Genomic DNA, 7,404 nt, shown 5'->3' on the forward strand with positions numbered 1-7,404 from the left:
GGCAGAGAGCGAAGGAGAGAGAGAATCCCAAGTGGACCCCACGCTTAGCTCATAGCCCGACATGGGGCCCCATCTCACGTCCGTGAGCTCACGACCTCAGCTGAAATCAAGAGTCAGACGCTTAACCGACTGAGCCCCCCCGGTGCCCCGAGACCTCTTTCAAAGGGACTTTTCTAGCTTAATAATAGCCAACTGTAGATTTGTCGTGAGAGAACCATTCTACCAACTTTATTGAATATATTTTTATTTTCACTTTGTTGACTTGGAGTAGTGAGTAAAAACGAAATGATTTCCCTCCCTTAAGCTAGATGTTGACCATTTGGAAACACAGCCTAAGAGACTTCCAAAAACGAGTAAATATCTCCTGCTGTTTGAATGGCCAGCCTTCAGACTGATTAAGAAAGTGCTCAGGCAGGTATTCTGAGTCACTGTGTGATTCCAGACATGCCCACTGACCTCTCTCCAGGCGTAAGTGAAGTTAATGTTTTTCCTCTCACCAGCTCACAGTGGTGCTTGGGGGACGGGAAAAATGAACGTGGCAAAGTCCAGTGCAGAGTTTTTAAATGCCGTAGGAAAAATCAGGTAAAAAAAAAAACCAAAACAAAAAACAAACCAAACAAACCACTTCTTTTTGGTGAAATGTAGCCTGCTGGGTGAAAGACACAGGGCATACAGTCTTCTTGGCCCCCGGACAAAAGTATCCATCCTTCTCTAACTCCAAATGAAAGGTAGAAAAACACCACGGAAGGTTTTAAGAAAGGAAGCGGAGCAGTCTGTAGACCTACGAGGCGAGTCCTGTTCCTTTCTCATGTCTCCGGGACAGAAAATGTGGTCAATATCAAGATGTTTCATTGCTGATACTTACATAGAGAGGCCTCAGCGCTCACATCTCAAAAAACATGTCTTCGGATGCCAATTTCACCTCTGAAAGTGAGCAGAACTGAGCTGTCCTAAAGGGGTGTCATTGTGGGCGTTGGGAGGGTGCCCAGGCTGTGTCTTTCGTCCGTTCTCAACTGTTGCTTCTTAAGACATACACATTCGTGCCCCAGCGTGGTGTCCAGCCCGTGCTGACACACACATACTCTGCTGCAACGCCTTTCCCTACTAGCGGGCCACGTGCACGTCGTTTTACGACACAGGGTTGTCTGAATGGCCATCTTTCGAGCAGCACGCGCTCTGAAGCATCCTTCGCCACTGCATGGGGAAATGTAATCAGAAGTCAGGCCGGCTGGGCGTCTAACGAGAGAGAAGCAAAGGTTTCATTAAAGACGAGTTGTTTAAAATGTCAGCAAGGGGGGCGGGCACCCGGGTGGCTCGGTTGGTGGAGCATCTGACCTCTGCCCAGGTCATGATCTCGAGGTTCGTGAGTTCAAGCCCCACATCAGGCTCGCTGCTGTCAGCTGTAGGCGCAGGGCCTGCTTTGGATCCTCTGTCCCCCTCCCTCTGCCTGTCCCCGCCCTCCCCCCCCCCCACCCCGGTTGCACTGTCCCAAAGATAAATAAATAAAATGTCAACCAGGAAACAAGCGTTCAGTTTTTTTCTTCATGGGAACACCATACTGCGTGCAACCCCACCAAGGCAAGAAACCTGGAAATAAGTTACCATGAAATGGATGGAAAAGTCTGAGAGTGTTTGGTTTTCTCTTGGGCTGGTTGGTTGGTTTTTTGGTCTCACCAAAAGTAGCCACCAGCCCATCAAGTTTGGGAGACACAATTTCAGAAAGCACAAATGCCTGTCCCCACGTGAAGCTGCTTTTCCATACCCATGGAACGTTTGGAGAACCGAAAATGTAATTTGCTTGTTTGTTCTTTCTTTTTTTTTTAATCACTTGCATTTCTTTTTTTTATAATTTTTTTTTTTTTTTATTTTAGAGAGATGGCGGGGGGAGAGGGGGGCAGAGGGAGAGAGAGAGAGGGTGGGGGAGAGGGGCAGAGGGAGAGAGAGCGAGTGGGTGGGGGAGAGGGAGAGAGAGAGAGAGAAAATCCAGAGTAGGCTCCACGCTTAGCTTGGAGCCCGATGCGGGGCTGGATCCCGTGACCTCGGGATCATGACCCAAGCCGAAATTAAGAGTTGGACGCTCAACCAACTGAGCCACCCGGGCACCCCAATTTGTTTATTTTTTTGTTAATTTGTCCAACGAACTTTATCGAGCACCTACACTGTACCAAGCAGTTAGCGCTGGAGATACAAGCGTAAAGGAGACCCGAATACTGCCTCGGGGAGGCTCCAGGCCCATACTCCATTGTGGGTTCTGCATGCGTGGTTTAAGCTAATTTCCCCAACTGGACTATGCACTCTGAACATCAGAATCAGAGACAAGTGATTTCTTCCACTCACCAATAACTTAATTTTCACTAAAAATGCTGTGTCTAAAGAAAGACATTCCCGTGACCTATTTCAAAGACTTCATTTAAAAACGCACTTGGAAAACACAAGTACAATAGTGGTCTTTTTGATTCTAAAGTGAGGTGACGTTACTGGGCACCCATAGAGCCTGAATAGCTACAACAGCGGATCAGAAAAGGTGAGGTTAAAGGGACATTGTTGGGCCCCCTTTGGCTCAATGATCTTAAATCCTAATCCCTCTTCTCCATATCGGAGAAGCTTACAAGGCTGTCACCCCCAAGAGGCCAAGGAGGCAAGTCCAGCAGGAATGGCTTCACACGGACCGAGTGCCATCAGAGAGACGTGTTTTTTCAGAGGGGGAGAAATGCCTTACAAATAATGAGATCGACCAGCCCCTACCTATGGAGGGGTAGGCAGAGGTGGAGCGTGGGCCTGGGCGGCTCAGTCCGTTGAGCATCCGACTTTGGCTCAGGTCATGATCTCACAGTTGGTGAGTTTGAGCCCGGCATGGGGCTCCCTGCTGTTAGCTTGGAGCCCCTTTGGATCCTTTGTCTCCCTCTCTCTCTCTCTGCCCCTCCCCGGCTCGCGCGCTCTCTCTCAAAAATAAATAAACATTAAAAAAAAAAAAAAAAAGTCCGGTGTTGGCCTGACCCCTCTGATGCTGACCACGTGCTCCGGCCAGTCACCTTACCTCTTTGGGCCCCAGGTTCCTCACTTGAGACGTGAGGTCGTTTTGCCAGATGACGTCTGAAGGCCCTTCTGATTCTAACGTGTCATTCTGTGATGAAGGCACCACTAGGTAGCATGTGGGCCAGAGTGGCGTCAGTGCTCCGAATAGAATTAATTGTGGTGCGGCTTCTGGGTTAATAATTTACCGAAAGAAATGAGCTGTTTCACACCTCTGCTCTGTGTTCTCCTTTCCAACTCTCAGCAGGAAAACACACGGCAAACAGCAATGCCTTCATTCACAAGCAAAGATTATTTTTGGCAATTGGAAAAGTTAGGCACTTCTGTGTTTACACACACCCATTATAGACATAAATATGAGTATACGTTTGTAAATGTGTCCATACGCGCTACCAGTTGCCATTAATCGTGAATATCCCAAATCATAAAGTTATAATAGCTACTATTTATTGAGCACATATTATGTGCCAAGCACCGGTAAAGGCTTTGTGTACCTTATCGGTAACTTTTTTTTTTGTATTGGTAACGTCTTTTAATTAATTTATTCTGTTTCCATCTTTTTTTTTTAAAGGATTTAAATTTTTTTTTTAATGTTTATTGATTTGAGAGAGAGAGAAAGTGAGAGAGCTCACACGTGCCAGCTTGGTAGGGTCAGAGCGAGAAAGAGAGAATCCCAAGCAGGCTCCAGGCTGTCAGCACCAGAGCCCGATGTGGGGCTTGATCTCAGGAACCTGAGATCATGACCAGAGAGGAAACCAAGTCGGATGCCTAACTGACTGAGCCCCCCAGTCACCCCTCTTCTATTTCCATCTTAACGCCCACAATTGACTTCCCCAAATACGGAAATTTATAAAGTTTGTCGCAAACGTTTTGTCTGGCAGGCATAGCCGTTAGAGTGTGGGAAACAATATTTCAAAAAAAGCGCCCTCCATTTTTCTGATCTTTGCTTCAAGGCCTCTCTAGAAATGCATGCATTTGACCATGTTCATGTGTAAGGGTACGGACTCTGCCTCTAAAACGCTCTCCTCTTTGGGACAGAGAGGGAAGCTCTCGGGAGGTTCTGGAGGGTGGGAGACCTTGCCCTCTCCGGTGAGATCAGAAAAGAATGTCCACAAGGCTCAAGGAAAATGTTTCTGGCAATGAGCGTTGTGTTTGGTAAGTTACTATGATATTTGGATCACATGTCCTGGAAGCAGTTGTAGAATACATTTTCACATAACTGAGACAACTCAGGTGTGCTGCTTCCTGTCTGGACCCTGCCAAAATCCACACGAGTACTGAAATGTCACGGGATCGCTAATTCCCACATGCTTTGCTCGTGCGGCACTCCCGAACAGTTACGGAACATTAAGTAGCAGAAGGGACGTGGCTCATCTTATGATGATTAGCATTCTACGTGTTTCCCCAAAATGTACAAATATAAAATATGCCGGGTTCTCCTCATATGCTCGCATATGGAAAGTGAATAAAAACTGTTTACGTTGGCTTCAACACATGTCATTTTCTTGCTTAGTGGGTTTTGATGCTCTCCAGCTTCTCAAGATACCAGGATCCGTATTTACTACAATAGTGAATTTCATGCTCCCAGCCTCCCTCCTCTCTTTTCTTTTTTTTTAATGACGCCACTGTTAAATAAATGGATAATGTCAGCTTTCCCAATAGCACCAATAGTATTTGTTGCTGTTTCATAAGTAATTTAGGAAAAGCAACGGAAGCATAGAGAAGCTAAATTTTTTATGACTGTATTCTCCTCTACTGGATATCGCTATAATCTTCAATATTAACGCCTTCCTTACAAGTGTAAGGTTGGAAAATTGAAGTCGGTGGGTTAGATTGATAAATGAAACAATTGGGAAATGTTCTCAGGTGCCTAGCCGATTCTATTTGATCATTAAGTGAAAAGAGTGCTTCGCTTAGTGCGTGCATTATCTAAATATCTAATACGTGTTTATGTACTCTTAATTGTTGTAATACCTTTTTTATCTTTTTTTTTTTAAGTTTACGTATTTATTTTGAGAAAGAGAGAGAGTACAAGCGGGGGGAGGGGCAGAGAGAGAGAGGGAGGGAGAGAGAGAATCCCAGGCAGGCTCTGAGCTAACAGCTTGGTCCCACAAACTATGAGATCGTGACCCGAGCTGAAACCAAGAGTCAGACGTTTAACCGACTGAGCCACCCAGCTGCCCCTGGAATACCTTCTTAAAATTATTCCCTCTTAGGGGCACCTGGGGGGCTCCGTTGGTTAAGCCGCCGACCTCGGCTCGGGTCGTGATCTCACGGCTCTTGAGTTCGAGCCCCGCGTCGGGCTCCGTGCTGACAGCTCGGGGCCTGGAGCCTGCTTTGGATTCTGTGTCTCCCTCTCTCTCTGCCCCTTCCTTGCTCCTACTCTCTCTCTCTCTCTCTCTCAAAAACAAACATAAAAAAATAAAAATAAAAAACAACTATGTCCTCCTTACGACCCCTAGCTCTCTCCAAAGGCTAAGCGTCTCTTGTAGTCCTGAGCTAATCTGTGTTTCAGCCCCCTCTCTGCACGGTTTATCCAGAGCCCAAGCCTTACCAGTTGCCCCCAAGTTTCCATCTCCCCCTGCTTGCGTCCTCCCACTGTGGCCTCTCTTCCTTTTGCATTTGAGGGTATGTTGGTTGCACGCTTCACTTTGGGGCATATCTGTGTTTAGGGCACAGAGTCCGAGCAAGCACTCTGTGCGTGGAGGAAGGCGCACACGAACGAATGTCGTGACGGTAGAGGCAGCGCTGGTGGTAAAGTCATATTTGCTCCTCAGTTTGGAGCGATCTAATAATATTTTCCCCAGCACACATTAAAGAAAATGCTATACTGAAGCCAATGAGCATATCTAAAGTTTACGTAGAGTACAGTAGGAATTCGTTTTTATTTATTTAAAACATTTTTTTTTGGCATTCATTTTTGAGAGACGGCGTGAGCAGGGGAGGGGCAGAGAGAGAGAGAGACACAGAATCCGAAGCGGGCTCCAGGCTCCCAGCTGTCGGCACAGAGCCCCGCGCGGGGCTCGAACCCACGAACCGTGAGCTCACGACCTGAGCCGAAGTCGGATGTTTAACATGACTGAGCCACCCAGGCACCCCCCTGCTCCAATTAAAGCAACTTCCAGAAACAGTTCGTCTTCAAAAGTGCATTATCTAGGCAAAGGATTCTTTATTAATAATCTACATCGGGGTTTGACAAACTATCCACGGGCCAAATCCAGCCCACCTCTGGTTTTCGCAACCAAGATTTTCTTGGAACGCAACCTCACCCGTTTGTTTCCGTGTGGTCCACGGCTGCTTCCCGCCACGATGGCAGAGTTGAGTCATTGTGACAAAGACCCCATGACCCACAAGATCAAAAATGGCCCCCTTCACGGAGAAAGTTTGCTAATCCTTCACCTACGTGATCTAAGGATATAGTAATTTGTCTGGAAGTGCTATTGACTTGGAAATATAATACGGTCGGATATTTTATTTTCTGAAATAAGGGAGGGATCCGGGCCCTCTCTCTGGCCCTCCCACCAGCTGTAGATGTAGGGCCTGAAATCTGGCGGACTGGCTAAGGGAGCGGTAACCTCTGGCTACTAAGTATAGTAACCAACTCATTCTGGTTTTTCGGGGACTTTCGTGACTTTGAAACTGAGTTCCACATGTTCTGGGAAATCAGTCCTGGGTAGACCAGTAGGGTTGGCCACCCTGACGTAGGGTGGGGTCTGGGGCAGACTGACTTGGGTTCAAATCCCATTTTTGTGACTTTATTCTGTGCAGCCTTGAGCAAGTTAATTCGTCTCTCTGAACCCCAAATACCCTATCTATGAATTGGGGTTGGACTATTTTGAGGGGCCATCATAAGAATTAAAGGAGATTATGTACAGAGAGTGTAGCACCTAATAGGCACTTACTGAATACTCGTTCCATTCCTACACTTTTGACCATTATGAACTTTGTTAATTCAGTCTTTAACCAAAATTCCTTTTCTCACAAAACTATCAGAAAAATTTAAACTACTTTTCTTCTGGCCTCCATTTTTTTTTTTTAATTTTTAAAAATGTTTTATTTTATTTTTGAGAGAGAGCGTGAGAGCAGGGGAGGAGCAGAGAGAGAGACACAGAATCCAAAGCAGGCTCCAGGCTCCAAGCTGTCAACACAGAGCCTAACGCAGGGCTTGAACTCACAAACTGTGAGATCATGACCTGAACCAGAGTCCGATGCTTTAACCAACTGGGCCACCCAGGTGCCCTGTCCTCGATTTTCTGACGTTGTTCCTGTGCCCCTTACAAGGAAATGCTCTAAAAACAAATAACTTGTTCTGCAGTGGGGGAAGAAGCCCATACACAAAAAATTGCCTGATTTTTAGCTGTTTTATGTTTT

The sequence above is a fragment of the Panthera leo genome, chromosome A1 (genome assembly GCF_018350215.1).
Source record: "Panthera leo isolate Ple1 chromosome A1, P.leo_Ple1_pat1.1, whole genome shotgun sequence".
NCBI classification, from domain to species: domain Eukaryota; kingdom Metazoa; phylum Chordata; class Mammalia; order Carnivora; family Felidae; genus Panthera; species Panthera leo.